Raw genomic sequence first — 20,805 nt, forward strand, 5'->3', positions numbered from 1 at the left:
TAGTCTGGAGGGAGTGCCTTCAGGCGGATGTCATGAGGCGAATCTGCCTGAAAGAATGAGCATCTCGCTTCTTTTTCCTGGAGCCGGAACAATTTGCTCCCAGAAAAAAGAACTGTCTGGCTCCCACTAATTTCAATGGGAGCTGTCTTTTTGGTCAGGATTTTTTTTTTTTTTTTTAAATGTAGATTGTGAGCCCCACATAGAGCTCACAATGTACATTTTTCCCTATCAGTATGTATTTTTTTGGAAAATGGGATGGAAATCCATGCAAACACGGGAAGAACATACAAACTCCTTGCAGATGGTTTTTTGCCCATGGCGGGATTTGAGCACCAGGACTCCAGCGCTGCAAGGCTGCAGTGCTAACCACTGAGCCACCATGTGGCCCCACTTTTTGGTCAGGATTTTGAGGCAGATACGGCCTCAAAATCCTGACCAAAAAACCCCATGTGAACTTACTCTAAGAGGCTGTATCACATCACAGCCTTACAGCTGAGAATTTATGCTCCAGTTGGAGTACTGTACATATTAGGGGAAGAAAAAAAATGCAAAAACTAAAAATATTGGTAAATATTTGGTAAATTCTTCAACTCTGCATATTCACAACACAAATGTGTACAGACTTTCCCTAGTAACAGCTAGAAGGATGCTAAAGAGAAGGTTATAGCCAGTTTTCTATTAAAAAGGAAGTTAGATAGGTTACATAACCTATATATTACAAAATGATCACCAAACACTCCCTCCCCAATACAATAGCAAAAAAATAAGAGAGTTACACTTTAAAACTTTTTATTTTATTGTTTTACCAATAAATGTATTAATAAATTATACAGTCATTAAAAGATGCATCTCATCACTCAATAAAATAATCCCTCATATGACTAGATACATGACACAGACACATATATGATACAGATATACACACAGTAAACTGAATTTATCATGTAATGGTTTATTGGATAAATCTTGATAAATCGGTGGAATCAAATATTTCCATGATTCTACATGAAACTTAGAGGAAGCCCCAACATAACAACAGCACATAATACCGGATTGTACCAAATGTTGTATCTTAGATATACTATGACACACGGTGGGTTTATTTTAATTACGAGGCACAGCACAAATCATGTGGGGTTTCGGTGAATTTGTAATTCCAAAGATAGGGGTCATGTCCACATCGGTGACCCCCAGGGGAAAACAGAAGGTGAATTTCTGCAGAAGGCTTGTAAAAAAGATGAAGAGCTCCATTCTTGCAAGTGTCTCTCCAACACAAACTCTACGACCTGAAATGGAAGAATTACGAGAGCTGTAGGACAAACAGGAAACTTGTATAGGAGTAAAATTCCAATAATCTCCAGTAGAGATAGCAGAAGAAGCAATGGTTGTTACAAGCGACCCGAAATAATCCCTTTTTGGGAAGTAGCAACAGGTTTGGTATTATTGTATTGAAGCTGGAATGTCCTCTCTGACAGTACATGGTAGGCTGGAGAAGACATATCATACCCTGTGGTCAGGAGAGATGCCAGAGAATAATAATAATAATAATAATAATAATAATAATAATAATAATAATTATTATTATTATTATTATTATTATTATTATTATTATTATTATTATTATTATTATTATTATTATATTTTTTATTATTATTATTATTATTATTATTATTATTATTATTATTATTATTATTAGGCAGCGGGGTCTGGGGGTGATTTTGGCACAAATTTGAAATATGTCTTTTATGTATATTCCAGTACACCTGGAATTCCTGAAACCAGCAAGTGACAATAAGGGGTGCGGTGTTGTTGATAAATATGGTGTTCATAATGCCCCAGGGGGCGCTATTGCAGAACCTTGTTTTGATGGTGCTTTCTGGTATTTTATTAGTAATTCACAGGAAAGTTTAACTGGGGTGCGTACTGTGAGTAGTTATATATGAGAATGAAGGGTGTGGTCTGGGAAGACAGGTATGTCCCAGCCAGGCAGCTAAAGAGTGTATGGTAAAGGCCCACACCAGGGAGGTCAGCTGACTAATCAAGGCCTGATATTAGTCTGAGTGTGAAGACTAGGAGTGTGGCACCACACTGACAGAGCTGACCTGTCCAGACCAAATCTACAGATCAGGTACTGTGCCACCCTTTATCCTCCCAAAATGGCAGCATTCATAGTTATCATCAGTTTTCTTATACATCTAATGCCCCTCATGACTGTCTAAGGCAGGTCTAGGCAACCTTCGGTACTCCAGCTGTTGTAAAACTACAACTCCCAGCATGCATCCTTGCTCTGCTGTTCTTGGAACGCCCATGGAAGTGAATGGAGCATGATGGGAGTTGTAGTGTCACAGCAGCTGGAGTGTGAAGGTTGCTGACCCTTGGATTAAGGGCTATCTGGAAGGCATTACAAGAACGCCTGAACACCAGAGGTTAAGTGATCCTCCTTTTTCTCTGGCTAGCTCTGTTCTGTGAAATGGTGACCGCCATATTGAGCAATCAATCAAAAACTAATTCTTAATAACTTAAAAAACAAGTTTTTGCTAAATCTCCCCCTTTGATTTTTTTTCGTAACTTTGTTATATATATATATATATATATATATATATATATATATATATATATATATAGATCACACGTGAATGTATTTTTCTCCATTTAATGTGAGATTCACATGTTTGGTGTGAGGAATTCTGTCATATTTGGGGAATTTATATCATTGATTATAATTCCCTAACTTGCCCACCATAATGGAGATTTTTCAACCCTGAGGAAAGAAAAGTACGAGTGGGATTACAAAAATCTTATATAGTGGTATTTACCTCTATATGTCATATTTATGATGTTCATTATATACTTACCTGCAGAGAATGGCATGAAGGCTTCCTTCTTTGTGAAATTTCCCTTGGAGTCAAGAAAATGCTCTGGATAAAACTCTTGTGGTTTCTTAAACTATGTCTCATCTTTTAATACCGATGTCAATAATGTCATTATATAGGTGCCCTTTACAGAAATGTAAAGTAAAAATACTGCAATGAGAACTCTGTTTTACAGCACACAAGACATAGCATAGGACACACACACATACTTTACACAAACATATCTATCTCCTATCTATCTATCTATCTATCTATCTATCTATCTATCTATCTATCTATCTATCTATAAGTTTCTCACAGTTACATGCACATTCACACATAGCACACATGTACATACAAAACACACACGTGCGCGCATACATACAAAGTTAAGATGATTATGGTTATGGATGAGTGTATCGCTATACCGGCCTAGTTCGTACATGTTACTTACTTTTGGAATAAAATACCCTTTAAATGTAACATCTTTAGTTGTCTCATGGCCCAGACTTAAAGGAATCACATCGGCAAACCTCTGGATTTCGTGTACTACTGCGTTTGTAAAGGGCATTTGCCGTCGGTGGCTGTACGTGGGCTGTGCAGAGCCAATGACTTTGGATATTTCTTCCTGGACCTTTTCTAAGTAAGATGAGAACAATGTAACAATGAATTAAGATGTTCTGAAGTGGTTTGTTTGTTTTTTTTTTGTTCTTTTTATATAGCTGACCCAAATTTGCTAATAGTTTGACAATGTGAACTGAAATGAAAGAAATTTTTTGAGAGAAGTCCTCAGTAGTTGATACCTTTTTTAATGGCTAACTCAAAAAGTTTTTTGATGACATATCAAGCTTTCGAGACTCTATAGAGGTCTCTTCATCAGGATGGTATAACACAATTTCTGAAGGTAGGCATATATATACACAGAGAAATGGAGTGTTAGATGCAAAATAGATGGAGAACAGAACACAATGTAAATAAACATATATATCAGTTCCCAGGGAAGTTCTCTGGGTTTATAGCTTCTTTGATCAGTGACGTGGTGTCTAGTGGTTGTAAAACGTCATAAAACCCTGGGCCTGGTTTAACCCCCTTTGGAGCGTGTCAAAGTTCGTCATAAGTTTAACCTCCCATATGAGGCGATGTTTTCTGCTCTTGAAATTCCCTCTCAGTACCAGGATCTTCATATCCTGGGTCATATTATGATTTCGATTGCAGAAGTGTTTTGGCACAGGGAGGTCCAGTCTCTGTTCTCTAATCGTATGTCTGTGTGAGTTCATCCTCATCCTAAGTTCATCCTCCCTGTGCCAAAACACTTCTGCAATCAAAATCATAATATGACCCAGGATATGAAGATCCTGGTACTGAGAGGGAATTTCAAGAGCAGAAAACATCGCCTCATATGGGAGGTTAAACTTATGACGAACTTTGACACGCTCCAAAGGGGGTTAAACCAGGCCCAGGGTTTTATGACGTTTTACAACCACTAGACACCACGTCACTGATCAAAGAAGCTACAAACCCAGAGAACTTCCCTGGGAACTGATATATATGTTTATTTACATTGTGTTCTGTTCTCCATCTATTTTGCATCTAACACTCCATTTCTCTGTGTATATATATGCCTACCTTCAGAAATTGTGTTATACCATCCTGATGAAGAGACCTCTATAGAGTCTCGAAAGCTTGATATGTCATCAAAAAACTTTTTGAGTTAGCCATTAAAAAAGGTATCAACTACTGAGGACTTCTCTCAAAAAATTTCTTTCATTTCATATCCACTGGCTAACACTGTACAAGGATATATATTTTTTCTTTTAATGTGAACTGAGGCAGTCTAAACATGTGCCAGATCACAATGGACAAGGGTGGATATTACATCTTTAGACTACTTTGTGTACCTTTTATACCAAAAATTTGTGGCAATTTGAGAACATTTTGGTGCATTTAAGACATAACGCTTTTCTGATTCATATAGGACTAAAAAAATAATACAAAACTTTACATGTACTGATATGTGCAAAGAATAGAGTTGAGATTTCAGGATCGATTTTAAAATCCGATTTCCAATCATTTTCCAGCCGATCGTGAAATTTGCTCGATCGCCGATCGGAATCCGATCTTTTCCGATCCCGATCGCTCAACCCTAGTCAATGCTTCTCTATGGGAAATGTCACTTTTAGGGTTGAGCCAATATTGAGATAACCTCCGAGCTCGATCCCGCTGGAAAAGATCTGGATCGGAATTCCGATCGCGATTGTGAAATTTCTTCGATCGTCGATCGTAATCCGATTTTTTCCGATCCCGATCGCTCAACCCTACCAAAGAACAATATTACACTATAGCAAAGTGCACTCATAAAACCATGTTCGTGGACAAAGGACCACCTTACGGGATCGTGAAGAGACAGCTTGGACCTTGGTAGATGGAGACTTGATAGGTGGGGGATAGAATCAACTTATCCCTTTCTATACCCTATACTGCAACATATAACTCGCAGCCTTACAAGGACGGTCCAACAAGAAATCTCTCCCCATTTCTCCAAGATATTCCATTTATTACGCATTTAATGCCAAACACAAAGATGGGCCATCTTTATGGGATTGGTAGTCTCAATAGAGAAAGAAGATAAGACCTAGTGTAATAGGTGAGTGCTATGAGCATATCAGCAACTCAACCCCTAGTTCAAGGGAAACGGTCAGATTGGGCTGAGCCCTTTTCTGAGAAGCCATGTCTTATAAGTAGAAAAATACGCACTAAGATGCATCTAACATGCCCCACATATCCAATGTGTAACCACAATAGCAAGTCTGGATCAATGTCTAAAGAAGTTTTGTTACTCTTTACACCCTGTTTGTTAGCCATAATAGTGAAAGCGTTCCTAAGCTCTGTTAATTCTCACACAGTTAGAATATTTTCTCTAGTCCCTACCATTCATGAGCCATCAATGCTGTTATTTTTGGTGTCTGATATGCTGCTTATACTCTGTACTGTCAGGAGGGCGGTGTCAGGCAGGAGTAGGAAAGGGCTGAGGTCCAAACAAAAGTGAGAAGTGCCAGATAATGGAGTCACGCTCCCTTTCCTGCTTCTTCCTGACACCGTCCAACTGACAGTAGAGGACCTAATTAGCATATCAGGCACCAAAACTAACAGTAGTTTTTGCTTGGGAACAATGGAGGCTAGGGAATAAAACTCCAATTCTTCCAGAATCAGTGGAGCATAGCCTATTGTATGATGCCAGAGGTGATTTAGACTCATGCTTAAGATATCATAGGAGCACTAAAGAATAAAGAAGGAAATGTTGTAGAAACACAGAAAAGGAAGCGCTAAACATAATAACATGGTGTGACATGATCAAGATTTAAGCCAAATGGCAAGAACATCTCTGCCCTACCCGTACCTTGGATTTTTGGATGTTTCATCATCATCAGAATTCCCCAGCGCAGTGTGGTGGACGTTGTCTCCATTCCTGCCGAAAACAAGTTTCTTACAACTTTTGTTAGATTCTCATTATGAAAATGTGACTTGGGGTTTCCTGCTTCCTGGAGAAATGAAGTATACACAGCAAGTAAATATCAGCTCACATAAAAGGAACAACTTTTAGATTGTTTCAGATCATGGAACTGTTAATGTATCATTATGCAGATGGCAGGGTGTAAAATACTGCCGACCGTTTCCAGAATGAATGGACCAGTTAAGATCAAACATGAGCGGACCAGTTAAGATCAAACCAGATTTCAACTAAGTTTTCTTAATGATTCAGGCTTGACCTGAGCCCAAAACTTTTGGGGTTCATCTCCCATAAACTCATACCACATCATGTGATAGGGTTTCTTACAGTTCATTGGACAAAGAACTCTAGTAAACCTACTTTTGGTAAACAGACCATAATGTGACACCTCTCAAGAGCTCAGTTCACCAGACTTCCTACTGAAGCTGTGACTACAGTCAAAGGGCCAATTGCAGTCATGGCAAGACCGCAATTAACCCATTCTTTGACACTCCGCAATTCCACGGCTTAGGTTCACACCTGAGCCCGATCTCGGCTTTGAAGGTTTCTGTCTTCTGCCCGAGAAACTGGACAGGAGACGGAAACCAGCAGTCAGTTTTCAAACCCATTCACTTGAGTGGATTTGCAAAGTGACCACCCGTGAGCGTCTTCTGCCTCTCCGTGGCAAAACCGTTTTTTTTTTACCGGACACAAAGTCGCTCAGAGGCTAAGTGCCATTTTAGCCATACTGAGTATGATCGGTGACGTCATGCCACCGCCCCTGTTGGGTGGGACTAGCTTTTATATAGTGTGAGCCGATGCCCATCCGGTGCTTGACTTTGACTGAAAATACCTTGAGACAGGAGGTCAGGGCTAGGTTCCAGTGTAAGGCAGGAGCCAGTGGCGGATCCAGGGTTTGCGGGGCCCTGGGCAATTGACTTTGGCGGGGCCCTACTTACTGGGGGTCTCGCACTTCTAACCTGTACTTCCCAACTGTTGAAGACTAGAAAGAGGGAACAAAATCGCGCCACAACAAATTAGGCCCCGCCCACTTTTATGTTGACTCCACCCATTCTCATTCAATTTTCATGTGATTCCACACAGTATAATCCTCCTACAGTCACCCGTAAATTATATCTCCCCCCCATTTTCATATACACCCTTCATCTACCTCTAGTTTCATGTCCCCCCTCTATCTCTGTCCCCAGTTTCATGCCATTCTCTCCCTTTATCTGCCCACAGTTTCATTTCCCCCCTGTCTCTGCCCCAGTGTCATGCCATCCCCCCCTTCATCTGCCCCAGTGTCATGCTGTTCTCTCCCCCTTCATTTGCCCCAGTGTCATGCTGTTCTCCCCCCTCCATCTGCCCCAGTGTCATGCTGTTCTCCCCCCTCCATCTGTCCCAGTGCCATGCCGTTCTCCCCCCTTCATCTGCCCCAGTGTCATGCTGTTCTCCCCCCCTTCATCTGCCCCAGTGTCATGCCGTTCTCCCCCCTTCATCTGCCCCAGTGTCATGCCATTCTCCCCCCTTCATCTGCCCCAGTGTCATGCTGTTCTCCCCCCCTCCATCTGCCCCAGTGTCATGCTGTTCTCCCCCCTCCATCTGCCCCAGTGTCATGCTGTTCTCTCCCCCCTCCATCTGCCCCAGTGTCATGCTGTTCTCTCCCCCTCCATCTGCCCCAGTGTCATGCCGTTCTCCCCCTCCATCTGCCCCAGTGTCATGCTGTTCTCTCCCCCTCCATCTGCCCCAGTGCCATGCCGTTCTCCCCCTCCATCTGCCCCAGTGTCATGCTGCTCTCCCCCCTCCATCTGCCCCAGTGTCATGCTGTTCTCTCCCCCTACATCTGCCCCAGTGTCATGCCGTTCTCCCCCCTCCATCTGCCCCAGTGTCATGCCGTTCTCACACACACACACACACACACACTCACCATTCCTCGTTCCCTCGCAGCTCTCTCCCTCATACACATATTGTAGCCGCGATGTGATGACGTCATCACATCGCGGCTACAAATGCCGGAGACCCGGGGCTAAGCGCGGGGCCCTGGACGGTTGCCCGGCTCGCCCGGCCCTGGATCCGCCCCTGGCAGGAGCTGAGTAGGGACCAAGTTAGGATTCCTTGGCTTTGCCAGTGGTAATCAGTAAAGCCTTTTCACTGTCTAATTGCATTGTAGATCCTAGCGGGTTAAGGAGTTCTTTGTGTTACTGACCAGGGGTGAAGTTAACCCCTGGCAGTCTTGTTTGTTCAGCAGAGTGAAGCATATGCTAGGGCCTGGTTCCCCTGCTGTAATTAGCAAGTGCTTCTTGCAAGGCTTCATTTGGCTTCACTCAAACAGCTATACACAGGCACGCTTTGGAGTGAAGTTAACTGGAGAGAGTCTCTTGCAGCCTGTTCACATTGGTGCCGCACAACATCACTGCCAGTGCAGTTTAACTGGTGGTTCATATTCAGGCAGACGGCTGCCCATCTGGGCTTGTGGACCTCGCTGCAGTGTTCTGCAGTTTAGCAGTTCTATTTGTGTTAATTATTATTTTTATATATACGCTCAGAACTATAACAGAGGCTCAGTGAACGACAATGAATACCGCTGTATCAGTGGTATCGGTAGTAATATCAATGCATGGTGTATATAATATATCAGCCCTATGATATATTGTAACCATATAGCTGGCTACCATAACAATTGTTCTTTGGGCACTTAGCAAGGCGTAGAAGGACTAGCACCCACTTTAGGACCATGTGAAACGGATTTGCCTGAAACGATTCCCAAGTCTCAAATGGTTTCATTGGGTTTCATCATCGGAAATTTTGAGACATTCTAGTCAAATCAAGTTTTGTTCAGAACCAGATTGCCCATCTCTAGTAGTATTGCATTGTATTACTTTGTATGGTCTCCCTATGGTATATCAGCATTTGGATGCTACCACTAATTTCCACCAGTCATGACAGCTTATATTCAGAGCACCCCAAAACTTACTGTACCTCTTTTTGTCTGACGAGGAAAGCATCAATAAAATTTCTTTGATCATTTTCATCCAAGTTCTTCAGACTTTCTACCATATTTTTTAGAATAAAGTCAGATAGTTCTTCAACATTTTTCACAATTGTTTTGTGACGACCAGGAAAAATCCCGAGGAATGGGAACATGTTATAGAGCTGTTAAAATAATCAAAATAGATTGTGATAGGGTAAATTTAACAATGGCGGTGGCATCACCTCACGAAAAACGTATATTCAAGAATTTTGGTTTGTGTCTGTTGTAACCCAAATGTATACAAGATAAGCACTGCGGAAGGAAGGAATATCCTGTATGTGTGTGATCAATGTTATTCTATGTGTATCGAACAGGAGGATGTATAAAAATCTTCTATGGACTGATGTTATTCATAGGGAATAGCAGATAGGTCAGGAGGGTGGTCTTTAGTAACTTGCAATTCTGCAGAATTCTCTTTTAATTTATTTCAGACTAATGTTATGCTTTAAATCGATGTCCATGCAAAGGATCTGGAGCTCGGTATCAGAACGAAACTGAGCGCTGAGCAACAAAAAGATGCAATAAAAATACATTAGTATAGATTTTAGATCATGACTAGCTGTACCTGTGACTTCGTCCGTGACCTCCTCACCCTTTGTGCGGCCCGTTGTCCCCGATGCCCCTTTCCTTCCGGTCGCAGTGAGCCTCTCCCACAACTGGTGGGGTGGTCCCCAAAGCCCCGCTTCTGTTTCCCTGGCTCCCTCCTGACTACCTAAGTGTACCCTTGGTCCCCCCCCCTTACCCGCGCCCCCTCTCCCCTTTAAAGCCTACAGTCACCTTGCACATTGCCAGCCCTGCGCCCACCACTACCCACCCGTGACACCAGTGATCCTCACACACCCCCATTTAACCTGTGGAATCAGCCTCCCCCCTACTCACCCTCGGCTCTCTACTCCCAACCCCCCTCCCTAATCAACACTTGAACCCCCCCACCTACCCCACCAAACACACCAACTGTTGAACCCACCCCAAAGAACGTGCCGTTGACAGAAGTCGCAGCACTCACCTTGTAGATGCTGGTGAGGTCTGCTTATGGTGACTGCAACATGAGCCGGTAGCAGCGGGGAGTTTGGCAAGACGTCTATGTTGTGGTCCGCACAGTATGCAGGTACGGGCGGCGTAGGGCTGGAGGCGTGTTTGCGCTGCTGCATGTTATGCCAGCATGGGGGGAGTGTGTGGCCGGCCGGCATGTCAGCGCTGGGAAGACCGTGCACGGGTGGCTGTGTGGTGGAGGCGCCATGTTGAGTGAAGTGTCCGAGCATGCTGGCCACGCCCACATATCGGTGTCAACCTATGGGGCCGCTGACCTGTCTCCCTATCCCACTCACACACCGTCCTCCACCAATAGGAGCTGCATGTAACAACCTGCGTTGACGTTATGGCAGGGACGAAGTGGAGCCGGAGACAACTTTTGAGGGTCGTGGTGGCGTTTTGGGGTGAGTGACACACTTTTAAAGTAGCCTATTACTCCTTCCTGGCCAATATGTAGGTGTGTGTGATATTTCTATGAAATCCAATTAGCCGTTTGGGTGTGATTGAGTAACAAACATCCAAACACACAAACCCACAGACATGCAAACTCACAAACTTTCACATTTATAATATTAATAGGATAACAACCTAACTATAAAAGGTGGATATTGACTTAAATGTTTTATATCTGATTAAAGGTGTTGTCCAGGCAAAATTGGATAACCCCTTTAACTTTTAAATTAGCATCAACAAAAAATGCATACTTACCCATCCTCAATGCTCTGGTGTCCTCCCAGTGTGTCCTAGTTCTTCTGCACCAGCTGTTTCTCCTTGTTTTCTTCCAGTGTTCCGCTAATTGGCCTTAGTGGTTATGTGACTGATGAGACCAATGAAGGCTTCATCAGAACTCCAGAAAAGATCTTTTCAGCAGAAGCCAGCAGAGGAAGGACCAACCTGACCGATATCAGGCCAAAGTACAGCGCTCACCCAAGTAGTTCCAAAACACCTTCTTAATTGAAATTGGAACAATGGATATGGCACAACGCGTTTCGGACCCATATGGTCCTTTGTCAAGTGCAAAATGACGGGCCTGGATGACTCAAAACATGAGGTTGGTCCTTTCTCTGTCGGCATTTTTCATGTCTCACAGCTGCTGCCCCACTCACTGTTTGGGATCTTCCAAGGATCCACATGTATTGATGTTGGGTTGTTGTGAGTTCCTCACATCCCATCAAGGTGAGAAGACATCTGTCGTTCTTTATATTTCCTACTGTGGCCTTGACATATTACACGAGGATTGGCTCGGTATCCCCCTTTTGTCTCTTCTGTTCAGCAGAAGGACCAGGATGTGTTAGGTGGACACCAGTGCCTGGACAACCTATTTAATTCTCTGATATATATTGATATGTTCCTTCTTTCCCTTTCTTTCTGGCAGGACATGTCAACATATTTTGTTTCACTAGATGACCAGCTTTTAAAAACAACATGAACAAACCACCTGTACCATATCGTAGTGAATTAGTTTCATGAGAAATTGGAGTCCTTTACCAAAGCTGAGCTAAGATATGGGTGGACTCATCTATATATCATTCTGATTTCAGAGACGTCATCATTAATGTGAATTAATATATGGAAAATGACATTACCGAAACGATTGGAGCTCCCAGAAATCTACCGATCTCGTTTACCAGGCGTAACAGTCTCCTATACTGAGAATCATCATAGTCCATTCGCGTCCCAAGTAAAATCGCCACAATTATATTTGCCACAGCGGCATTCAAGATCGTAATGTTATTAAATGGCTTCCCTAAAGGGACAGAATGAACAAAAATGTGTAAAATGAAGCAGAAAGTTGGATGTATCAGACAGCAGTATATAATCCTATGGAGTTGTGACCAAGCAGTGGTGTAGCTAGGAAAGAAGGGTTCCCATAGAAAACTTTTAACTGGTGCCCCCTCGCAGATATATTCCCCTCAACATACTGCCCCTTTTCCCAGAGGCTCCATATTATCCTGTTAGACACATGCCACCACCCTCCATAATCCTGTCAAACACCCTCTCAAAAAAAAAACCTCCCCTGAGCCTCCCAACACCGTCATCTCTGACACATTCCACCCAGCATACCACCACCTGACCCCAGGGACCAACCACAATTCTCTCAGACCACATTCCCTCAACCAGGCCCCACCTGATTCTCTCAGGAACATATTTCCACTCCTAGTCCCCCACAGTCCTCTCAGATACACTGAACATATTAATGTGCCACACTGGGCCTTCTCATGTTGTGGGCCCCATCATGGCCGCTATTGGGCACCACACTGATAGTTATACTCCTGGAACAAGTTTCTCACAGTGTTAGGGTGAGTTCACGCGGCGTATATGTGCCACATCACGCGGCACTTTACTACGTGTGAACTCACCCTTAGAGTTATAAAGTACTGTACCTTTAAAAGATTCAAAGTATTTAGTTAGGTGTGCACACTCCTCAATGATTTTCTCTTCTATAGTGCTTTTTCCCATGCCAAAGTCCCGTAATGTTGTCACTGTAAATTTTCTCATAGCCTTCCAGATTTCGCCTTTTGAAGTCGTAAGTCCTGAAATATTAAAAATGTCAGTATCTTTGATATGTATTGTTGATGCATTTTTTAAGTATTGATGGCTTAACCTTAAGGGTGAGATAAGCTTTCCTATTGCCCCTCCCACTTTAAAATACCCCATATAGAGATGAGCGAACACTAAAATGTTTGAGGTTCAAAATTCGATTTGAACAGCCGCTCACTGTTCGAGTGTTCGAACGGGTTTCGAACCCCATTATAGTCTATGGGGAACATATACTCGTTAAGGGGGAAACCCAAATCCGTGTCTGGAGGGTCACCAAGTCCACTATGACACCCCAGAAAATGATACCAACACCCTGGAATGACACTGGGACAGCAGGGGAAGCGTGTCTGGGGGCATATAAGTCACTTTATTTCATGGAAATCCCTGTCAGCTTGCGATTTTCGCAAGCTAACTTTTCCCCATAGGAATGCATTGGCCAGTGCTGATTGGCCAGAGTACGGAATTCGACCAATCAGCGCTGGCTCTGCTGGAGGAAGCGGAGTCTAAGATCGCTCCACACCAGTCTCCATTCAGGTCCGACCTTAGACTCCGCCTCCTCCGGCAGAGCCAGCGCTGATTGGCCGAAGGCTGGCCAATGCATTCCTATGGGAATGCAGAGATTTAGCAGTGCTGAGCCAGTTCTGCTCAACTACACCGTGTGCCGGTCAGCCCATCTGATATAGCAGAGCCGAGTGTGCACACTCGGCTCTGCTACATCATATGTAGCAGAGCCGAGGGTGCACTAGAACCCTTATGCACACTCGGCTCTGCTATATCAGATGTAGCAGAGCCGAGGGTGCACTGGAACCCCTGTGCAAACTCAGCTCACGCTAATAGAATGCATTGGCCAGCGCTGATTGGCCAATGCATTCTATTAGCCCGATGAAGTAGAGCTGAATGTGTGTGCTTAGCTCAACTACTCCACCGGCGTAGTTGAGCTAAGCACACACATTCAGCTCTACTTCATCGGGCCAATAGAATGCATTGACCAGCGCTGATTGGCCAGAGTACGAAATTCGACCAATCAGCGCTGGCTCTGCTGGAGGAGGCGGAGTCTAAGATCGCTCCACACCAGTCTCCATTCAGGTCCGACCTTAGACTCCGCCTCCTCCGGCAGAGCCAGCGCTGATTGGCCGAAGGCTGGCCAATGCATTCCTATGGGAATGCAGAGACTTAGCAGTGCTGAGCCAGTTCTGCTCAACTACACCGTGTGCCGGTCAGCCCATCAGATGTAGCAGAGCCGAGTGTGCATAAGGGTTCTAGTGCACCCTCGGCTCTTATCATTCCGATATAGTAAAAATGATGTTCTGGGTACAAATTAGAAAAGTAAGCTTCGGTCTTGCTATAGCCTAGGTATCAGATATATCAGCATGCTATGCGTTAAGGCTTCCATGGCTACCAAACAAATACTTCTTGGGTCTGCAAAGCCTGTCAGAACTTGTAAGACACAGACCCAATTAGAGATTTGCCTTTTATTCCAAATAAGAGCTAATATGGGTTCTTTAAACTTTCTCACTTATGTTCAGTCATGTGCCTGATATTGTCTTGTGCAGCTTGGCTCCTTACTCTACCTTGTTTACTGCTGGTTAACCCGTTCGGCTTCTGATTTGGATATTCTGGTGATTTCTTGGATTTGACTTTGTTAGAGATAATCCTCCATGAGTAACCCTCCATTTGGAATCTGTCATGCATTTTGTACTCTAATATATATATATATATATATATATATATATATATATATATATATATATATATACAGTATATATATACAGTATATATATATATATATATATATATATATATATATTAACAACTATATACATGCTACGAGGTGAGGTGACTGTGATTGTGAAAGGACGTAGACCTAGACATGTCTGTAAGCTGCTGATTCTTATCTCTGAGGCCTCATTGTGAGAGGATACATTTGTGTCCCGTGTCTTGTTCTTATCTTCTTTCTGTCAATGAAACCTACACCTATTAAGCTTGTAGATCTAAGCACTTGGACATATTGATACAATCAACAGAACTCATCTGATTCAGAGCTGTGTGTGCACAATGATTTCTCTTCAGATCTAAATAATATAAATCAATATGGATCTCTACAACATACTCTATTCAGGGGACCCCTTGTTGTCCCGAACAACTTTGACTTGGACTCTGACTCTCTTAGGCTGGGTTCAGATGGGGGATTTTTTGCCCAGATATTGACGTGGAATCCGCGTCAGAATCCGGCTCAAAAAACCTTCTCCCAATGATAACAATGGGAGTTGGCCAATTCCATTTTCCGTAAGCGATTTGTTTCCACTTGCGGACAAAAGAAGCCACATGCACTTTCTTCCGTAGATGATTCAGCCACGGACGTCTGCCTCGCGACACTCCCTCCCGACTAGGCCCTTTCATTTGAAAGACGTGACTGGATGCCGGTACACTGTATGCACTGCACCGGCATCCAGTTGTGACTAGCCATTTTTTGGGCCTGATTCTGAGGCGCCCTCCGCCTGAAAATCCGGTCCAAAAAGCCCCTTGTAAACCCGGCCATAAGCTTCTGTTCCCCGTACACTACTAGTATGACCTCGGCTTGTTTATTACTCCTTTAGTCCCCCTAAAGGTAATTAATTTTGTTCTATATTTCTACAAGTGCACCTGTTTTGTGACCGGGGTCCCGAGTCGCTAAGTCCCTCCTGCCTTTCAGCAGACTCTGGTGAAAACATGACTTTAGACTCCACATTCCAAGGTAGTGTTGGATTATAGGCAGCACTTTACTTGTGGAATTCAGGACTAATCTGTATCTGGTGCTGTACAGAGAAAAGCTCAATCGGGGAGTTGCCCTCATCCTACTTACAGAGGAATAGCTTGCAGGGAGAATGGTGGGAGGGTGATGGCCCAAAACCCACTGGCCCACCCCGAGGCCATCATAATACTTGCTGTACTTTTTACTGCTGTGTTATCTTGCAAACCGCAAGCCTGTTCCAGTTACATAATAACGTAGCTTTCTACTATCTACTTGACCTTGAGGCTGGGTTTTATCCTTTGTAATAAATATAATACTTTCCGAGAACTCACCCATTCCATGATCTATATGCTCAAATATTTTAAGCAATCCTCTTTCTCCAAACTCTTCTGCATTATTGATAAGTGCCTCTTTGACTGCGTCATATCCGGCGATGACCACCATTTTTTTCGTACCCATCTGAACAGTGAAGACCGGCCCATATTTCTTTGCAAGCTGGAATAATGCAAAATTATTATTATGGACATATCTTAGTGCATCCCCTACACAGTATGTATCTATCTCTTGTCTATATTTTTAGGCTTTGTATGTATATGGGCCACTGCAGTAAGATATTAATGAGCATGGTTGGGGCTGATGTCCGTGGTGACCTCCATGCGGGAGAACAAATCCCACTCCATGTATGAGACCTTGATGGGACTCGGCAGCACTGTAAGTGACCGTCTGCTTCACCCCAAGAAGGAATAGAAGGAGCTATCGCAAGTCCTTCCTTCCAACCGCGACCAGGCTGTATAATCTACATCAGACCAAGCGAAGATCACTCCGCACAAAGAACTAATGATTATGGCTATGAAGTCTTCCTTCTGTCTCTTACTTTCCTTAGCTGCTATGGACTCCTAGTATATCTTCTCTTCTCAGCATATGGGTGTCTCTACGCCTGTAATATATTACTGTGTATTATCCTGTATCTGTATTACTATGCTGCTGTAACATGCTGAAATTTATCCACTGCTGGACTATTAAAGGATTCTTATCGTATCTTATCGTATCTTATCTTATCTTATAGCACTGGGATGACAGGCTTGTGCATCTACAGTGGAGCATTTATTTTCTTCTTCTCTCGAGTTTCTCGTATTAACACACTAGTAACGTAGATTAGCAGACATGTATTGCAGGACTGGGCTCCTGAGTTTATTCCCATGAGGTGTATAGGACTAGTGGCGTAACTACCAGCAGCTGCCACAGGACCTGGGATATTAGGGACCCAGCGACAGCTGCTACACGCTGTGTTTTTTTTTCTTTTCTTAATAGGCCATTACCGGCTGGAGTTACTCCAGACGATAACGGGCCCTATTTACTTACCGATCCTGGCAGGGGCCAGGATAGGTAAGTGACACCGCAGGCCCCACAAGCACTAATATTATACTCAGGGGTCTTTTCAGAGTATAATGATCGGAGGCCCAGGAGAAATAAGGGAACCTAAAAAACACTGTTATTTACCTCTCCGGGCTTCAGACAGACTTTGGGCCTACTTCTGTGACGTCCCTGATGTCACATGACCGGGGCCTGCATCCCAGGTAATGTGACGTCCTGGACGTCATTGAAGATGGCCAACACCACTGAGCAGTGCAGTGGAGCCAGGGAGAGGTAAGTAACAATGTTTTTTATGTTGGTATCCTTCCTCGGTCACCAATTATTATACTCTGGGGTATGAAAAGATCCCAGAGTGTAATAATTGTTCAAGGGTTTCCACTATGGGGTATAATACTGTGTGCAGGGGCCACTATGGGGGATAATACTGTGTGCAGGGGCCACTATGGGACATAATACTGTGTGCAGGGGCCACTATGGGACATAATACTGTGTGCAGGGGCCACTATGGGACATAATACTGTGTGCAGGGGCGACTATGGGGGATAATACTGTGTGCAGGGGCCACTATGGGGGATAAAACTGTGTGCAGGGGCCACTATGGGACATAATACTGTGTGCAGGGGCCACTATGGGGGATGATACTGTGTGCAGGGGCCGCTATGGGACATAATACTGTGTGCAGGGGCCACTATGGGACATAATACTGTGTGCAGGGGCCACTATGGGGCATAATACTGTGTGCAGGGGCCACTATGGGGGATGATACTGTGTGCAGGGGCCACTATGGGACATAATACTGTGTGCAGGGGCCACTATGGGGCATAATACTGTGTGCAGGGGCCACTATGGGGTATAATACTGTGTGCAGGGGCCACTATGGGGGATGATACTGTGTGCAGGGGCCACTATGGGGGATGATACTGTGTGCAGGAGCCACTATGAGGCAATAATACTGTGTTTAGGGGCCACCATGTGGCACAATGGAGAGCGCAGGAACGGGGGGTGGGGGGGTCTTCGTCAGGGGTTGGTCGGGGGGAGAAATTTAAAGGTTCGCCACAGGGCCCGCCATTCCTAGTTACGCCACTGTATAGGACAACATTTGCCTGAGGTTTGTATGTTCTTGTTTGTTTTTTTTGTTTTTTTTTAAATGTAGATTGTGAGCCACACATAGAGCTCACAATGTACATTTTTCCCCTATCAGTATGTCTTTGGAATATGGGATGGAAATCCATGCAAACACGGGGAGAACATACAAACTCCTTGCAGATGGTTTTCTGCCCTTGGCGGGATTTGAACACCAGGACTCCAGCGCTGCAAGGCTACAGTGCTAAACAATGAGCCACCATGTGGCCCCCGTATGTTCTTGTTTATGTAACCTATATATAATTTTGTCACACTCATCTTATACTTCATGGTTTGGTGGTGTCCTACGAGCCCTAGGGTGCATTAGTGTGTGTGGATTAGATTATGAGTCCCCTGAGGACAGGGACAAACAAGTCACTATGTGACTTTTCTCTCTGCCAATTTTAGCTGCAATCTGGACACTCCAATGCAGATTTGAACCTAGCCTTAGTTTGAAAGATCTTTTCACACCTGCCTAAAATTTTTTGCCCAGTATGGTAAGTCATTAGAAGCTAAAATGTTTGAATACAAAAAATATTTTTGTGCCTCGGTGAATTTTCTGCAGTTAGCTATTACATCTAAGTGCAATGGGTAGAGCGTCTTATCCCAGGTCTATTGGAATAAGACACATTACAGTCCTGAATATATGCATGTGGTTATGGTACTGCAGCTTAAAGAGGACCTTTCATGGTTTGGGGCACAGGCAGTTTTTGGTAGCCCACTCCCTCTATAGGAAGAAAGATCTCTGAGAGATTGCTGGGGTCACCTAAAACTTTTAGGTTGTCAGCAATATTTGCAAATCATCAAGCCGTGCCATATTCCCCTATCCTCATGGCAGAACACCCCTGTCTACAAGAAAACAGTTCTGTTGCTTCATTTTCCATATGAGATAGACAGGTTGGCATTTCTAGACATAGGAACTTCTACCAAGTAAAATCTTGGCTATCTCCGTTTTTCAAAGTTTAAGATAAAAATTAAAAAAAAAAAAAAAAACATAAAAACTGATTTTTTTTTTTCATTTATCATCATATCTGAGAATATTTACCTTTACATAAGTGAGTGGAGGATTCTTAAAATCCATGAGATGCAAATTTCCAATAAGCGGCAAACATCTGGGTCCGGGAGGGAAATTGTCGACATGATTTTTATTCCAACTTTTTAAGAGATTCAGTATATATAAAAAAGTCAAAACCAGCACAAAATAAGAGGTTATAGAGAACGCAAAATCCATAGCTGTGAACAAACTGAAATTGGACAAACGATGGGCAGCGCTGGTTGCCTGGTCTAACCTTTGGTCTCCACCTTTGTCTCAATTACATTGGAGAATTATTAAAGAGGTTGCATAACGTGAATACTTGTTATAGAGAGGGCAACAAATACAAATTATACAGTCCAGTCACATTCATGTGACCCCCTGTCAGAATCCAGAATACCCACCTGTGGCAGAGTGGACCGCTGCGAGACGTGCAGGAAGAGAGGGGATGCTGTGATGATGTCACTGGGATGTTGAGCCATGCCGACTCCAGTGCTGTGGCCAGCTGTGCTAGATTACGTGGTTGAGCATCCATGGCACGTATAGCCCGATCGAGGTGGTCCAACAGATTCTCGATTGGGTTCAAGTTCGGGAGTTTACTGGCCAAGGGAGTACAGTAAACTCATCCTGGTGCTCCCCGAACCACGCACGTACACTGCGAGCTTTATGACACGTCGCATTGTCCTGCTGGTAGATGCCATCATCCTGAGGAAAAACAATTCTCATGTAGGGGTGAACATGGTCCACAAGGATAGATGCATACTTGTGTTGCTCCATCGTGCCTTCCACAATGATGAGTGCACCCAGATGGCTGATGACACGCGCCTTCTGCCATTGGTTATTTAACGTTGATGTCAAAAGTAGGCGGTGGTCACATTAATGTTATTGATAGAAATGGGACCTCTCTCTATATATAACCTGTACAAAAGAGCTGCATAGCCAGAGGACATGGGCTTAGGGTTTTGGTCCAAGGATTATGGGAAGGCCATAGATGGATAAAAAAAAACACCCTCACTTTTCATTGGATTTTGTCATCTACTGTGATCTGATATCACGTTGGTGCAGTTTAACCAATTGCAAAAATTCAGGTTAACGTTCTACATCTGTACATTTATAGCGTGGATTGGAGAGCATAAGCTGTACCTGGAAAATGAAATTTTTAAGCTCAATGTTATCTGAACAATATATTTTCTCAGTATTTGCTCCTCTGCATATTTCATCTACAATTTTCAGTCCATCCTCAGTTCAGCTCCAGAAATGTCAGGCACTGCACTTGACACCTTGTACCCACATGGATCAGCTCATCGAAGGGACTGCAGCATTTAGGCATTTCAGCCGCGAGACTCCCTCCCGACTAGGTCCATTCATTTGGGCCTAATTCGGAGCAGAATGCCACAACTGATGCCATGCACTGCATCGGCATCCGGTCGCAGCTAGCTGCGGGAGGCGATTTTTGGAGCCGGATTCTGAGGCGTCTTCTCGCTTCAAAATCCAATCCAAAAAACAGTGTGAACTCAGCTTTACTGATCTGTAGGAACCGATTATTAGCTTGGTACTGGAAATCCTTTGTCTCCTTACTCTGGCTCAAATGTTTCCTCTTAA

At 43.7% G+C, this 20,805-nt stretch overlaps 1 pseudogene; it reads right to left on the reverse strand.

Moving 5' to 3' along the window:
- Nucleotides 1-1,104: 1,104 nt before the first annotated feature.
- Nucleotides 1,105-19,401, reverse strand: LOC142198319 (cytochrome P450 2K1-like; annotated as a pseudogene).
- Between the last annotated feature and the right edge of the window lie 1,404 nt (nt 19,402-20,805).

The sequence above is a fragment of the Leptodactylus fuscus genome, chromosome 3, assembly GCF_031893055.1.
Source record: "Leptodactylus fuscus isolate aLepFus1 chromosome 3, aLepFus1.hap2, whole genome shotgun sequence".
Taxonomy (NCBI): domain Eukaryota; kingdom Metazoa; phylum Chordata; class Amphibia; order Anura; family Leptodactylidae; genus Leptodactylus; species Leptodactylus fuscus.